The sequence below is a fragment of the Pelobates fuscus genome, chromosome 2 (genome assembly GCF_036172605.1).
Source record: "Pelobates fuscus isolate aPelFus1 chromosome 2, aPelFus1.pri, whole genome shotgun sequence".
Lineage (NCBI taxonomy): Eukaryota > Metazoa > Chordata > Amphibia > Anura > Pelobatidae > Pelobates > Pelobates fuscus.
The window spans coordinates 200913772-200931200 of record NC_086318.1 but is presented as its reverse complement, the minus strand read 5'-3'; the positions used below and the strand labels follow the sequence as shown (position 1 = coordinate 200931200).

Below are 17429 nucleotides of genomic sequence, written 5' to 3'. Positions count from 1 at the left end.
TCCGATTTCCCTTAGTTACATCACCATCTCCTCTCAGATGCGCTCGACAATGTATAATACCGACTTCTTTCGGCTCCCACACTGCTTCCAATAGTTGTAGGATTTCAGCTGCGTACTTGATTTCTTTGCCTTCTGAATTCAGTAGTCCTCTTTCTTTATACAGAGCTCCGTGGGCATGAGTGGTTAAAAACGCATACTTAGAGTCCGTATAGATATTTACTCTTAAACCTTCAGCCAATTGTAACGCTCGTGTTAGTGCTATTAATTCTGCCTTTTGTGCTGATGTTCCTTTCGCCAGTGGCCGGGCTTCTATCACCTTGTCTATTGTTGTCACTGCATATCCTGCATAGCGGATCCCTTCTTTTACATAACTACTGCCGTCGGTATAATATTGAACATCGGGGTTCTGGATGGGAAAATCACGAAGATCTGGTCTACTTGAGAATACTTCATCCATTACTTCCAAACAATCATGTTGACTTTCAGTAGGTTGTGGCAAAAGGGTAGCTGGATTTAAGGTGTTTACAGTCTCTAAATGCACTCTTGGGTTTTCACACAACATTGCTTGATACTTGGTCATACGGCTGTTACTAAACCAATGATTTCCTTTGTAATCCAACAACGTCTGTACTGCATGTGGAACTCGTACATAAAGTTCTTGACCCAGAGTGAGTTTATCGGCTTCAGCTACTAGCAGGGCGGCTGCAGCTACGGCTCTTAGACAAGGTGGAAGTCCGCTGGCCACTGCATCCAGTTGCTTAGACATGTAGGCAACAGGTCTTTGCCATGATCCCAAGTACTGTGTCAATACTCCCACAGCCATTCTTCTTTGCTCGTGTACATATAAGTAGAATGGTCGTGTGTGATCAGGTAGACCTAATGCTGGGGCACTCATCAAAGCCTTCTTCACATCTTCAAATGCCGTTTGCTGTTCTTGGGTCCATAAGAAGGGGTCGTGCTCTGTACCTTTGATGGCTGCGTACAGAGGTTTTGCTAGTATCGCATAGCTGGGAATCCATATCCTACAGAAGCCCGCTGCCCCCAAGAATTCTCGCACTTGTCTTCTATTCTTGGGTATTGGTATTTGGCAGACAGCTTCTTTTCTCTCTGGCCCCATAATCCTTTGACCTTCAGAGATATGGAATCCCAGATACTTGACAGTTGGCAAACACAACTGAGCCTTCTTTCTAGACACCTTGTATCCTGCCTTCCAGAGAATATGTAGTAGATCGTGCGTTGCTTGCTGACATTTTTCTTTTGTAACTGCTGCTATCAACAAGTCATCTACATATTGTAACAAGACACACTCTCCTGGGATGGACTCGAAATCCAATAGATCTTGACTTAGGGCTGAACCAAATAGGGTAGGTGAATTTTTAAACCCTTGGGGCAGTCTTGTCCAAGTCATTTGGCGTTTTGAGCCCGTTACAGCGTTCTCCCATTGGAAAGCGAAAATACATTGACTTTCTGCGGCAATTCGGAGGCAAAAGAAGGCATCTTTGAGATCTAAGACTGTGAAGTAAGTAGCCCCGCCCGGAATTAAAGCAAGCAGGTTATATGGATTGGGTACAACTGGATGTATACTAACAACCGCATCATTGACTGCTCTCAAGTCCTGCACAGGTCGATACTCATCTGTACCGGGCTTTTGAACAGGCAGCAATGGGGTGTTCCAGGGGGAAGTACAGAATTTTAGGATACCATACCGTATGAACTTATCCAGATAGGATTGGATGTTCTTCTTAGCCTTCTGTGGGATGTGGTATTGTCTTAGGCTTACTGGATAAACCCCAAGTTTCAGTTCAATTTTTATAGGTGGAATATTGCGGGCCAGTCCTGGTGGGTTGTTCTCTGCCCAAACTCCTGGTATGTTAAACAATGTCTCATCACTCCTAGGGTTTTGGCTAGTCAACACTGTATAAAGTCGCCACTCTTCTTCCTTTGGTACGGATAAAGTCATAATACCTGAAGGTCCATTAAACTTTAAAGATGTTGTTCCATTTGGTAGGAACGTAATCTGCGCTTGTAATTTTGATAGCATATCACGTCCCAGCAATTGGACTGGACATTCAGGCATATAAAGGAATTGGTGTTTTACTACGTGGCCTCCCAATGTACAGAGTCGACTTTTAAGAACCGGTCTTTCAGCACTTCTTCCAGTTGCTCCTATCACAGTAATAGTCCTTCCAGATGGAGGAGCAACTAGATTAGTCACCACTGAATGTTCAGCACCAGTGTCGATCATGAACGCACTCCTTTTCCCCCCTATTGATACATCGACCATAGGCTCCGCTCGACCAAGGGGGATGGAGCCCGGTCGGTATCAATAGTCCTCCATGACCGTGTCAGCCAATCCTACGAAGTCCCTACCTTCTCTATCGCGGGACCTTTGCGCTGCTGGAATATATCTATCTTCCCTAACACTTCCTCTGTTCCCATTACTCCCTCTATAACCATTACTCCCTCCGGGACCTCCTCTACCTCTCGCTCTGCCTCTAAAGTTTCCGTAACCTGACCTAGGTCTGTCTCTCTCAGACTGTTCTCTTCGCGGACACTCATTTCTCCAATGCCCTTCTTCCCTACAGTAAGCGCACTGATTTTTACCTAGAGGTTCCTCATTCCATCTACTATCGCCTCTATCTGGGCCCCGTCTATCTACGCCTGCGATCGCTACCGCTAGCATATCAGCCTTTTTACGCATCTTGCGCTCTTCCTCTTTCTTGCTTTCTGTATCCCTGTTCATGTAAACCTTATTTGCTACCTCCATTAGTTGGGTGATGGACATACCTGCAAACCCTTCTAACTTTTGTAGCTTGCGCTTAATATCTCCGTATGCTTGGCTGACAAAGGCGGAGTTAACCATTCGGGAATTGTCTGCGTCTTCCGGATTAAAGGGGGTATACAAGCGGTATGCCTCCAATAATCGGTCATAAAAGACACTGGGCGCTTCATCGCTTTTCTGAATCACCTCAACTGTCTTCGACATGTTAATGGCTTTCTTTCCTCCTGCTTTCATGCCAGCAATTATAGCGTCTCTATAGGCTCTGAGTTGAACCATATCAGCACCATTTACGTTCCAATCGGGATCAGTGTTGGGATAGTGTGTTGCGGCCCATGCTGCTGGATTAGCTTGGTTCAAAGCACGGGCTCTATCTTCTAATGCTTTAATGGCTGCTTGATTTATTCTTGTCCTTTCCTCATTGTTAAATAAAGTCATTAGTAACTGCTGGCAATCAGCCCATGTCGGATTATGCGTCTGTACTATTGAGGTGAACAGATCAGTCATAGCTTGTGGTTTCTCAGTATACGAGGAATTATGGGTCTTCCAGTTTAAAAGGTCGGTAGTGGTAAATGGGACATATACGAAGACTGGGTCAGCGTGTGCCATTTGACCTGCGGCATCGATATAAGCTGACCCGGGATTTAGGCGAAGAGGCATCTGATAATGCTTTAATTGTTGGGCACCAGTCAACTGTCGGGTTTGGATGGGGCTACGTAGGGAAGCGTCAGTCATGGTTTCCGGTCGGGGAGAGATAGGGTATGGGGATGTGGGAGGTTGGTTTTGGGAAAAGGTCGTAAATAGAACACTTCGAGCCGAGCTAGATGAAGCTTGACCGGAAGTCTGAAGTGGCGCCAAATCAGGATATTCGTTTCTAATGGGGGTGGGTTCTGGTTCCGGAAGGGGAGATTTAGTACGAGGGGGGGTGGATCCTGTACTGGAGGAGGAAGCGGAAGTGGATGGGGGTAATGAGGGGAGGGGTGCAGGACTTCCTGCGTTTGCGTCACTTCCTCTTAACGGAAAGTAAGGGGGCGGCAAAGGGATCTCGGACTCAGGGGGCGTGTCCAAAATGGGCCTAACACCAGTCCTAGTGGACGAACAAGTCCTAGCTACCATGAGGCGACACTGCTCCTCGTGGCATGTCTGGAGCCATTTTGGCGAGTCATTTACGGCCTGTCTCCAACAGTCAATATAAGGAAACTGGCCGTAAAGTTCAGGCCTACCTGATACAGCCACGTGTAAGCGCTGTACCAGAGTTGGATCCAAACTGCCACGTGGCGGCCATGCCGCAACCAAAGTAGGCCACTCCCTAGTGCACAAAGTGACCAAACGTACAGGAGACATCTTTACCCCAAAATCACAAACTTTGAATCCCTTTTTAAAATTCTTAACCATACATCCTAAGGGATCCGGAATCGTTGACTGCGACGCACCCATATTTAACAATGGAACGTCGTCGACAACGAATACTATACACGCGTACTATTCAACAGTCACACCCGTTTCCTTTGGCAACAGCACCACGTGGTACGGTTACCAAGTGAAACGTACACAATAACACAATAAACACTCAGGGAATTCCCGTACACACACAGCTGCTACACCAGTCACTATATAATCAATATTATGCCCTTTGGCGTAACTATACAGTCACCCACGCTATAATTCTCTATATACGAATTACCCGTCTATAACACACCCCAGTAACATCGTCTTTTACAAATAGCGGTTACAGTACGGTTAGCATAGGTCAAAGTACAAGTTAAGGTCACAATACAATTATTAGTGGTTATGGTGTTAAAACATGCAATTGACGACAATGATTAGTACTTATTATACAATGTCAGTAAATATACAGGGTTATGGTACCGTGCACTATAATACAGCAACACACTATTAACACTCTCGCTAGACGGCTGAGCTCGCGCTATCTAACAAGATATACACTTTACTAAAACAATCGTTAACACATTTACAATTCCCAACTAAACTATTGGCCAGTACCTTGAATGGACTACCTAAAAACAATCTACATACGTTTTGGTTAGCCACACTGCCCAATCACCACATATATAGCGAGCTAGAGAACCGAATTTACACAGACGCCTCTTAGTCGCACTATACAACGAGCTAGAGGACCGAATTTACACAGACGCCTCTTAGTCGTACTATCAAAAGTCTAGTGGGTTCCAAATTTACACGCCTTCCCACTTAGCCCAGATAGGATGAGAACTAGCGAACCGGATTTACACAGACGCCGCTTAGTCTCCCGGTCCCTCCGACCTAGCGAACAAAATATACACCCTAGAACGCTAGTCTAGACAAGACACCGGTGTCCGGCTAGGGCTATTTTACACCAGAGCGCCCCGCCTGACTAACCAAATCAAACGGTCTGACTAAAGAGCGTTCGATCGAGCGGTGCGCCTTCGCTCCTTCCCTCCGACAGAGGGGGCAGATACAGATTCAAAAACCCCTTTGGGCCTACCGCACAATCGGTATACCCCTAGCGGGTCCTGCCGTCTAAAACAGCAGTTATCTTACCTCCTCGTTCCTGAACCTGAGTTCACACTCATCGACGGGGACACCCCAGCACTTCTCACGTAGAGGCCGATGATCTCCTGGACAACAGACCAGTGGCGCCGAGACGAAGGGAGGTCCACGCAGAAGTTCAGGGGTGCAGCCGTAGAGAACGTGGGCAAAGATAGACCGTCTCACGCCTCTGCCTCTCAGCTACCGTTGAACGATGAGCTTCCCGGCCAATGCACCAAATGATACCGGAGAAACTGACGGAAGCCAAGCACAGAGAGATGGACACAGGTTTCTTCAGGAAGGAAGAGATTCTTTATTGGATCACCGATCGGGACTCAGAGGGACTAGCGTCACCAAAATACAGCAAAGTCTGAGCCCCGGACAATAGTGCAGGCTCCTTATATAGGCATATAACTCCTCCCATATTAAGCTCCACCCGCACATTCTCTTAACCAATCAATACAAATAAGAATTAACTTCCTGTTTGACCGCATGGCTTGTCCAGCACAATGGAGGAGGGGGAATACTATATCCTGTATTCTTGCACATGCTCCGTACACTACTGATCGTATCTTGCCTCGTGCAACCAACTGATCGATACGTCAGCATATGCACGTACACATGCCACGTGGTAATCTCGGCCTACTAAATTTATTTTTACCGAGATTCCACCACACTTCTAGTCTAGATTACAGGGTTTACTCAATAAAAAGATAATTACAGGGAATCTAGGTGGTTATGTTAAACTTAAGGCCAAAGTAGCAGAGTTGAGAAAACTCCCATTAAGCTGCACTCTTTTGACATAAAGTTTGAAATTCCCAACACAACTCCCTGTAATTCTCTCTTTATTGAATAGACCTTTATAACACCTAGTTCCCACCAACAGTACCATGCATCCTTGGTGTGCGATAGATACATTTGCAGCACTGCATGTATATCAGGTAGGTACATTTTATCACTTTAATGTGAGTTGGGTATCAGTGGTGACACTGTCTGTACAAAATATAGAAAGACCTTGTGCAGATGTGCTTCAGTCAGAGAGTTGTGTCTACACCATAGAACATACATTAGTTCACAAAAATTAAATTGGGGAGTGAATATATATATATTTTTTAAAAGCTGAAAATGTGAAATGAAAGATATAGAAGGAGAATTTACAGAATGGAATTAATGAGACAAATGGGAGCAAAAGGAAAATATATGCACATATTCCATTAGCCCCTTTTCATGCGCCTAATTCAACATGTTGAATGTCTCAGATTGAGGCATCAGTCACCACTCTTCTGCTTCTTCTAGTTCCTGGAATCTGTGGGTATTATACAGAGAGCAGCACTATACAGGGAGCATTGACTGTCCCACCTTATCGATAAAATTAAGCTTATATTTATTGGTACCTCCAACAAATGCAATACACACACAGACTGCTGAACACAGTCACACACAGACTGCTGAACACAGTCACACACAGACTGCTGAACACAGTCACACACAGACTGCTGAACACAGTCACACACAGACTGCTGAATACACGCACAGACTGTGGAGTTCACACACAGACTGCGGAGTGTACACACAGACAGACTGCTGAATACACACACTCACATACAGAGTGCATACACACAGTACACTGAATACATACACAGGCTGCTGAATACACACTGGCTACTTTATACATACAGACTGCTGAATACACACACCTACTGCTGAATACACACAGACTGCAAAGAGGGGTGCGTTGTATGTTTTGTGTGGGCTGTAGTGTGTGGGGGGGGGTGCAGTTTGTGACAAGGGCAGTTTGTGAGGGGTGCTGTGTGTGTGAGAGGGGTGCAGTGTGTGCTGGGGCGCTTTGTGTCAGGGGTGCTGTGCCCTGGTGGTCTACAGACAAGCTGAGAAACACACAAGCTTTCTCACTAGCAGACACACACACACACACACACACACACACCTGAGTATATCCTACCTGGAACTGGAGGCTGTTGCTGGGAGGTCAGCTAGCCATCTTCTGGCCTCTTCTAACTGCAGGAAGGTCTCCTGCTTAACGGTGGAGGTGGAGCTTGGAGGCGGGGCTTGCTGGCCTTGGTGGAGCTTCAATTGTGGAGGTGGATCCTGCGTTTACTCACCTCCCAGCAGCTCCTCCAGCTCCCCTGTGTAAGTCTTGCGGCCAGCGTGCCGCGCGGAGCGTTGCCATGGTATCCCGTGGCAACACTCTGACGGCCGCGGGTCTCACGAGACTTACACTGGGGAGCTGGAGGAGCTGCTGGGAGGTGAGTAAACGCTTGCTGGGCCCCCCAGGACCGCCGGGCTTGTAATGAGCCTGGCGTTCCTAGGAAGTATTATCGGCAATCAGTATCTATATTGGCCGATACCGATATTGCCGAAAATACCTAATATCGGCCGATTATATCGGTAAAACCGATAATCGGTCAATCCCTACCCTCCACCTTGTGGGTTTTTGAAGTGGAGAGAGACGGATCGTTGTTACTTTGTGTCCCTGAAGAAATTAAACTGTCACAAAAGGTTCCAAATCCCTTTACCCTGTTCTTTTTAGTAACCCTAAGAGGTTAAATTGTCATTTATGATTTAGTTAGTTGGGTGGGTGGAATTTAGTGGGAATTAGGGAATTTAGTGATAAGCTAGTTAGGGGTGAAAAGAAAAAAAAAATAGTTTAAAAAAAAAAAAATTAAACTTTAACTAAACTTTTTTTTTTTTTGTGTCAATCATATTTATTGAAGAAATTTTCGTGAATTCCGTAAGCATACGGCCAATAAAACAGTATATGGTACAATACATTTATGGACAGCTTTACAAAGTCAGGTCTTTTCCGCCCTCAAGATCTAATGATTGCTTAGGTGCTGATATAGCCCTTCTCATGTGTGTCTTGTGGAAAGTCGGCTCTTTTCTAGCCGTCCTAGACAGTGAGCGTTGTCTATCGTCATACCCAGTGTCAGTGTGTGTCCTTGTCAGTTTTTATGGGCAGGATATTGGTGCCGGCAGGCCTCCGTCATATTGAGGGCAGCCGTACATCTGATGGTGCCACCTAGGAGGGTGACCTCTTTAGTTGTGTAAGTGTGATCTGTCCGCTTCAGACGTGTCGGCTGTGTGCTGCTAGGTAGAGCTGCCGTCTATAAGTGGTCCGGTCGGAGCCGGTCTATTGTCGAGTCGTCGTGCTACGTATAAGTACAGAAGAAAAAGGAAACGTGGGGGAGGAGATAGTAGAAGAGAAAGAGGGGAGAGAAGGAAAAAAAATAAAAAATAAAAAGAAATAAATAAATAAAAGGGGGGGGGTTAATGGGAGGGCGTATTGAGCGTCTGGGCTCTGCGTATTGGGTCTCGACCACTGCAGCCCCGTTGTTCCGGTTAGTTCCAGGGCTCTGGTGATTTATGCTACTCCCCCTGTGACATATCGCCTCCAGGGGTACCATGTCAGGGCGCACTTATCTGAGCGCTCTCGCAAGGAGGCCGTCAGAATCTCCATATCGTAAATGGTCTCTACTTTGTCTATCCATTGTCTAAGAGTGGGGACTGACGGACTCTTCCAGTGCAGGGGGATAAGAGCTTTTGCTGCGTTTAGTAGGTGGATTGTCAGCGAATTTTTGTATGCTTGCGTGGGGCTGGTGGTATGGTGCAGGAGCATCGTCAGGGGTTGCATGGGGATATCATCCCCCGTGATCTCTTTGATCTTTGCCCTGATCATCTGCCAGTATGGTGTGATATGTGGGCATGACCACCAGATGTGTAGGTTCGTGCCTCTCTCCAAGCCACATCTCCAGCAGTCGCCTGATTCCGTTGCATGTATGTGTCTAAGTGTGTCTGGTGTTCTGTACCACCGTGTTAATAATTTGTAGCCTGTTTCCTGGAACTTAGAGCTTATTGAACATTTATGGGTAAGGATGAATATTTTGTCCCATTCGTGAGCTGTCAGCTGTGTGCCTGTCTCCCCCTCCCATCTGCTCGTGTAGCCTAATGGGCAGCTGTCTCCTGTCCTCTGGAGCATAGCATATAGACAGGAGACCCCATGGTCTATATGTCGTCTTTCTGTGCATAATCGTTCGAATTCTGTAAGTGTACGGTGGAGGTGGGGTTTCCCTGGGAGTTTGGCGTAGTAGGACCTAATTTGGTGGTAATGGAATTTGTCAAGCAGGGTAGGTTGTCTGTCTGTTATTAAGTTGTCCAGCGGTTGTAGCGTTCCCCCCGGACTCCACTGGCGTATAAAGAACCAATCTGTCCTCTGGAAATTGCTTAGGGCGGCCGGGTGGAGGCCTCCTGCCACCCCCGGATTGTGTGTGATGGGCGTAAGCGGGCTTGGGGAGGTGGTAAGTTGGTGGGCATACCGTTGTCCACACCATACCCTGAGGGTGGCGTCAATCATCGGGTTCTTCGTGTGTAGGTCAGTGAAAGTGTACCCCCCGAGCCAGAGCTGTGATGGAACAATTCCCCGTGTCTGTTGTAGTTCCATGGATACCCAGCGTTTAGTGCTGGGGCTTGCATGCCAGTCTACTATTCTGTGGAGATGCGTCGCTCTATAGTATGCTATCACTGACGGTAGTCCCATACCTCCTGCTGTCTTTGGTCTCTCTAGGATCGATCTGCGGATACGCGTCTGCCTGTGATTCCATACAAACCTACGAATAGCTGTTGTCACCGAGTTGAAAAACATCTGGGGGATCCTGGTGGGGAGTGTCGCAAAGAGGTACAGCAACCTGGGGAGTATATTCATTTTGACCGCACTAATGCGGCCAAACCACGACATGTACTTCTGCGTCCACCGCTGGAGGTCTTGTTGTATAGCTGAGAGGATGGGAAGGAAGTTCAGCCTGTATACCTGCGTCAAGTCCGCTGGTAGCCATGTGCCCAGGTACCGTAGTTTTGTTGCGCACCATGAGAAGGCGAACTGTGAGCTGAGCTGGCGGACCTGCTCCTCTCCCTGCATTATCGGCATTGCTTCAGATTTTTCTATGTTGAGTTTCAAATTGGACACCTGATGGTAGGTGCGAAACGCCTGTAGCAGGTTGGGCATAGAAATCCTGGGCTGCTCCAGGAAGAAGAGCATGTCGTCCGCATAGGCTGCCACTCTGTGCTCCTCCGCGCCCACCCTCACCCCCGTTATGCCCCCGTCCTGTCTGACCGCCTCCAGAAACGGCTCAAGAGAGAGGGCAAACAGGAGAGGGGACAGGGGACAGCCCTGGCGGGTCCCGTTACATATTGGGAAGGACTGCGTTAATGCTCCGTTGATACGGATCCTGGCCGTCGGGAAGGAGTACAGCGCCGACACCCATGATCGCATTATTGGTCCGAACCCCATATGTCGTAGGGTTTCGTCCAGATAGACCCAGTCCACCCTGTCGAACGCCTTTTCGGCGCCCGTGGAGAGTAGGACTGTGTCCCTGCCCGAGGTCCGCGCGCAGTGTATGACATTCAAGGCTCGTATCGTATCGTCCCTAGCTTCTCGACCCGGGATGAAGCCCACCTGATCTGGGTGTATAAGATCTGGCAGGATCCGTGAGACCCTCAGGGAGATGGCTTTGGTGAACAACTTCAGGTCGGCATTTAATAGGGATATCGGTCTATAGCTCGAGCAGTTTGACGGGTCTTTTCCCTCTTTAGGGATGACCGTGACTGTCGCTGCCAGGGAGTCCGTGGGAAACCGCCCCCCCTCTTGTATGGAGTTCAGGCCCGCTAGAAGGCGAGGAAGTAGGGTGTCTTGGAATGTTCTTATGTATGTTAGGGGGAAGCCATCTGGGCCCGGGGCCCTGTGTGGTTTGGAGCCTTTCAAGGCCGCGGCCAGTTCCTCTAGGGTCAGGGGCGCATCTATTTCCTCCGTTAATTCCGGAGTGAGTTTGCGCGTCACATGTAGTGTCAAGTAGTCTGTGACTTTCTTGCGGTGTTCTTGGGCTACTGTCCCTTGCGTGGGCCTAGCTTGGTTGTAGAGGTCCATGTAATAGTCCCGAAATGCTTCCATAATGCCTTCAGGCATTCTGGTGGTCTGACCGTGTCTGTTGTGTATCTGGTGGATATGTTGGGCTTTACGCTTCTCCCTGAGCATTTGTGCTAGTAGTCTACCGCTCTTATTTGAATGTTCATAGAAGTGCCTAGCTGACTTCCTTATTGTGTGTAGTAGACCCTGAGAAAGGTGGTCTCTGAGTGTCCTGCGTGCCTCTGTGAGTCGCAGGTACGTGTCGTCATCTAAGGTAAACTTTTATTACCGTAGTACACAATGTTTAGGAAGTATAGCGCACAGGAGGTTTGTGCCCTGTTAGCGGACGACTCAGAGGCAACCGACACTGCCCAGATACTGCAGGACCATCAGGAGAAATTGCTGATTCCCCTGATGCTGAACATGGCGCAGATGACTGGGTACCCCCTAATAATTTTTCACCAGACATCCCAGAGTTTACAGCCAATCCAGGCATACAGGCTCACCTGTCTGGCTATAGTGCGCTGGATTGTATGCAGCTGTTCTTGGGGGATGAGATTTTTGAGGAGATAGTCACCTAGACTAATCTGTACGCGGAGCAGTATCTGGCACACAATCAAGAGTCTCTTATCGCCAGGAAAGAGAGATGGAACCCAACCAGTGTGCCAGAAATGAAACAATTCTGGGCACTGACAATGCTAATGGGGATCATTAAAAAGACCACAATTAGGATGTATTGATCTAAAAATCCTATTTGTAATACCCCAATTTTCCCCCTGACAATGAGTAGAGACAGATCTGAAGACATACTGCGATTTATGCACTTTAGTGACAATACGAAGTGCCCTCCAAAAAGTCATCCGCAGTATGATCTTCTGTATAAAATACGCCCTATAATTGCCCACTTTAACAATAAATTTGCCACTATTTATACCCCCCCCCAAACAACACATTTCTATTGATGAATCCCTCCTGAAGTATAAGGGAAGACTGGGGTTTAGACAGTACATCCCATCCAAAAGATCCCGATATGGAATCAAATTTTTTAAATTGTGTGAAAGTGGCAGTGGCTATGTGTACACCTTCTGTGTATACAAAGGAAGGGATAGCCACCTTGATCCCACAGGTTGCCCCGAAATAGTAGGGACAAGTGGGAAAATGGTGTGGGACTTAATAACACCATTACTCAACAAAGGTTATCACTTGTATGTTGATAATTTTTATAATAGCATCCCACTTCTAAAAATGCTGTACTGCTTCGAGACCGTGGTCTGTGGCACTATTTGGAAGAGTCGCATAGGCTTCCCAAAGGCTCTAGCGGGGGAAAAAAAAAAAAAGGGGGGAAACAGCAGCTCTCTGCCAGAATGAACTGCTGCCACTCAAGTACCGAGATAAAAAGGAGGTTTTCATCCTAACCACCAAACATGGTGAAAGTACTCGCAGTACGTGGCAGAGAGGAATTTAAACGGGTGCCATTCTGCATACAGCATTACATATGGGGGAGTTGACCTGTCCGATAAACTGATGCAGCCGTATTTGATCATGCAAAAATCCAGGGCATGGTGTAAAAAAGTTGAGAGAAATATATATATATATATACATACATACATACATACATACATACATACATACATACATACGTAATTTTTAAAAAGGCAAATGCTGAGCTGAAATGCACATTTCTTTCATTTCAGTTTCAGCTCATTTCTGGGTTGCTTGAGTGCCACAGAAGGGGACCACCAGTGGAGCCTAGCAGAAGAATGGAGGCAGGTCACTTCTGCTTCAGGATTCCATCAACGCCCAAAAAGAAACCCCGCCCCTCCCCCCCAGAAAAGGTACAAGAGGGGCGTAAGAGCTGAGACCCTGATTGCCCCTCTCAGCCCGGCCTATGTATTGCCCACTGTTTTAAAATTTTCCACACCCAGGCCGAATAAGTAGACCATTTTTGGGGTGTAATTTTAGTCATCTGTCTGACTGGTTACCGAATATTGGCTTTGTCTCCCGTTTATCCTGTCTTCTCTGATCCTTGACCTCTGCTTGTCCTATCATTGTTCAGTTTCTCTTTACTCCTTTGACCTCTGCTTGTACTTTGACTATTCTCTGCTTGTATAGCCCGGCCATTCTAAGGAACGGTATTACAAGTTTCTCTCTCTGTGTTCTCTCTCTGTGTTCTCTCTCTGTGTTCTCTCTCTGTGTTCTCTCTCTGTGTTCTCTCTCTGTGTTCTCTCTCTGTGTTCTCTCTCTGTGTTCTCTCTCTGTGTTCTCTATCTGTGTTCTCTTTCTTTGTGGTCTGTCTGTGTTTTGGTTTTGGAATCAGTGACAGCTTTGCCCAGGGCACAGATGACTGGGTACTACCCCCTGACAAGTTTACGCCAAATATTCCCCCTTTCACAGCAAATAGTATGCACTTGTTCATAATTTGAATTGATGAGCAGCTTATATTTAAAAATAGATGTGGCCTTTGAGAGGTAATTTGCAATCCTGAGCTGCTAAAATGAGACTTGAAAAAGGAACACATGGGGGTATTGTTGTACTAAGACGACATAGCTGAGCAACATATTAGGTGTTATAATGCCGTAGCACACATAAGGATTGCAAAATATACAGTAACATCTCAAAGTGTGTTAAAAAAGGCTAATTGCTGCTAAACTTGGTACAAGCTAACAAACAAATGATCCTACGCTAAGGTTTAAAATATGTATTTTGAAATACCCTGGGGTGTCTACATTAAGAAATGGTAGGCCTTTGTGTTTTTTTTTTTTTTTTTTTAAACAGTCAAACTGCTATAATGCCCCAAATTGAAACATGGGCCCATCAAATCCGTATCTCAAAATTCCAAATGTAAATACTGTAATATACTGTAAATACTGAAATGGACAGGTCTCCCATATGGCACTGTAGCTTCACGAAATAGTGCTAAAGACATTCATTGGGGGTACCATTTTACTCACAAGACTTAACTGAGTATAATTTGGGGGTTTTGAACTTAGTGGCACATATGAAATATACAAAATGCCAAGCAAAAATGTAATCTGTATGTAAAAAAAATGCCAAAAATATTTTATTACCACATACTTTGGCATATATTGGTGAAAAAATGGGGGCATGTTAAGGCACAATATGCACCATATGATATACCCTGGAGGGTCTACTTTTACAAATGGTAGGCCTTTGTGTTTTTTTTTTTTTTTGAACAGTCAAACTGCTATAATACCCCAAATTGAAGCATAGGCCCATCAAATCCATCTCTCAAAATTCTACTGTAAATACTGAAATGGACAGGTCTCCTTTATGGCACTCTAGCTTCACAAAATAGTGTCAAAGACATACAATGGTATCGTTGTACTCAGCAGATGTAGCTGAACTCAAAATAAAGTTTTGTGTTTTTTTTTTTTGTACAGGAATAGCACACACTTTACAAAATACACATGAGAAGTTCTTTGTTATAAGTTTGTGTGTCAAAAACAAAACAAAACACAATTTTACTCAAATATTTAGCAGAAATTGGCGGTGAAATGGCTACGTAGAAAGTGTCAAAATAACCTTGGGTAAAAAGCCTGTGATGTCTACTTTATATAAATATATACTTTTGTGTGGCAATTTTGTTTTCTTTTATGGCTATTAAAGGATCACTATAGTGTCAGGAAAACAGTGGTTTTCCTGACACTATAGTGCCCTCCCCCTCCCTTGGCGCTGAAGGGGTTAAAACCCCTTCAGGTACTTACCTTATTCCAGCGCCGGGCTACCTCGGCGCTGGTGACCTCTCCTCCCCCACCGATGTCAGCTCCCTCTGCCGATGTCAGCAAGTGCCGCGCGCATTCAAGCTGTCAATAGGAAAGCATTTTTCAATAATATGCCTCCAGCGTCGCAGATGCACCTCTAGTGGGTGTCCGGAAGACAGCCACTAAAGGCTGGCTTAATCCTGCAGTGTAAACATAGCAGTTTCTCTGAAACTGCTATGTTTGTATCTGCAGGGTTAAAACCTGAGGGACATGGCACCCAGACCACTTAATTGAGCTGAAGTGGTCTGGGTGACTATAGTGTCCTTTTAAACTTACAAGACAAACATACCAAATTCTAAAATCGCTCCACATTAAAAGTTAATTTTACTCCTTGTGTTTTGTGACCTGTAACTACCAAAAAAAAACTTAAAACCCTAGACACATTATATATTCTGTAAATCAGAACAACTAAATGAATTTATTTTTAATTACTGTCCTTAACCTGCACTAATTCTGCACACATTATTATTGCAAAAACTGTAAAAAAACAAAACAAAAAAAAACCATTTTTTTTTTCTGTATTTTTTTTATAATAAATAAGCGTTTATATGTTACACGAAATTAAAACCCTTTCTGTCCTTTTAAAAACCTGTCTATAATATGCGTTGGTGCAATAAATTAGTAAAATGCAAGTTGCAGTTGAACGCAAACAACAAAAAAATAAAAAAATCGCTTGTGTCATTAAGTGCACGACAAGCTTTTGAAGCTGTGTCCTTAGGGGGTTAAAACATCCATTGCACCTGTTTCATAAATCATAAGACATTTGGCTTCTGAAATTCAGACTATGCCACCCACATTTTAGTGGAGATTATTAGAACAATTTTAGACTTGAATAAACTGGAATCACTATTACAAATAGAGCAATATGAAAGTTAGGAAACAGCACAGGTAGCGCAAACTTCCTACTTTTTTGTGTGTTATAAATTAGGTGCAATTTATTTTAGTGCCACCTTTAAAAACCCATCACAGTGCCCTTCGAGCTTATACCTGTGCGGTCAGTAATCAACCTTATGGTCTTTCTGACTATTTGCTCACAACCAATTTTTATCCGAGCTGTAGAAACTCCCGGCTCTCTGTAGAATGTTTGTTTGTACCCCTGTTGTGGCAGCAAATGGCACCACCTATTACCCACGTTTTAACTTTTTCCTAGGCAACCATATGCTTTACAGATTTTATATGTTTTCCTTTTGCAATAGTTCACTATTTATAGGCTGGAGTAAGCCATTTTATACATTATTCTTGCGAGGACTGTGGTGACTTGTCAGTTGGCTGTAGTGATTTGTGGTTTGTTTTTGTTTTTTTGTCATTTTTATACACCTTGATAAGGATCAATTTCTTTCCTAATAAGTCATTTCATCGTTTCAATCTACGTATGATTGTGGTTTAGCTCCTGAGTACGAATGACTCCAATATTCTTTCATCTGTCCTGGACTCAGAATGCCCTCTTACTAAAACCTGTATCAGTGGCAGAACTACTGCCTGCACGCCGTAGGGGGTACATGCATTTAAGGTCAGCCAATGGGTATTAATGCTGAACAGGGACCCAGTCAGGCACGAGGCCCTCTAAGACCGCGAACAGGCCCCTTTCACATCGGCAGTGCTGGGAGGAAGTGACAGATGATTATTTTCTCCCAGCTTCTTTATAGAGAGTGGCATGGCGAGCAGCAGACGGGCCCATCAGCTGTCCCTCAAAGGGGCAGTGCTAGGAGGAAGTGATATCCCATACTGTCACTTCCTCCTAGAGCCCTATGGAAAGCGTGTAGGAGGGAGCCCTCGCAATATGCAGAACATGGGACCGGTTTATGCAGACTGGCCAGCAGGAGGGAGCAGCAAATGAAGAGAGACAAGGGGCATGTGCATATTCCTGCGGTGGTACTCTATGGGTCACTGTGTGTGTGTGTGTGTGTGTGTGTCACTGTGTGTATCTGTATTCATGTCCTTATATTTGTGTATCTATGTGTGCATGTGTATGGCAGTCTATATTGATATGTCCATACGTCCCAGCATTCAAACACCAACACAATAACCCCTGCATTCAGATGTCAACACTACATACAAATGCACAACTACATACAGACACCCCACTACATTAAAATGGCAACAGCACATACATATTCACTACTAGATTCAAAAACACACATACTCCATGTAGATTTAAACACACATACAATGATCACAAATATAACCATGCAATAAATGGTAGATTTAGCTTGCAAAGCATTGTGGGAGTTGCACAATAGTTAATGATCCACGTTTTAGCCATCCTTGAGCTAGAGAAACCCCCAAAAATGTCTTGCACCAGGGCCCTCTCTATATTCGTTCCGCCACTGAACTGTGTGGTCTGTAAATATCTGAGCAAAATAAAAAAACATTTTTTGGATATTCGACATTGCTTATACAATACTCCGCAGGCAATATCTTCTTC

General features: G+C 45.3%; 1 protein-coding gene across 1 annotated transcript in view; it reads right to left on the bottom strand.

Annotated features, from left to right (window-relative positions):
- Positions 1–17429, bottom strand: part of FAM89A (family with sequence similarity 89 member A) — a 533463-nt gene that overhangs the window by 30217 nt on the left and 485817 nt on the right. The gene's annotated exons all lie outside the window — the stretch shown is intronic.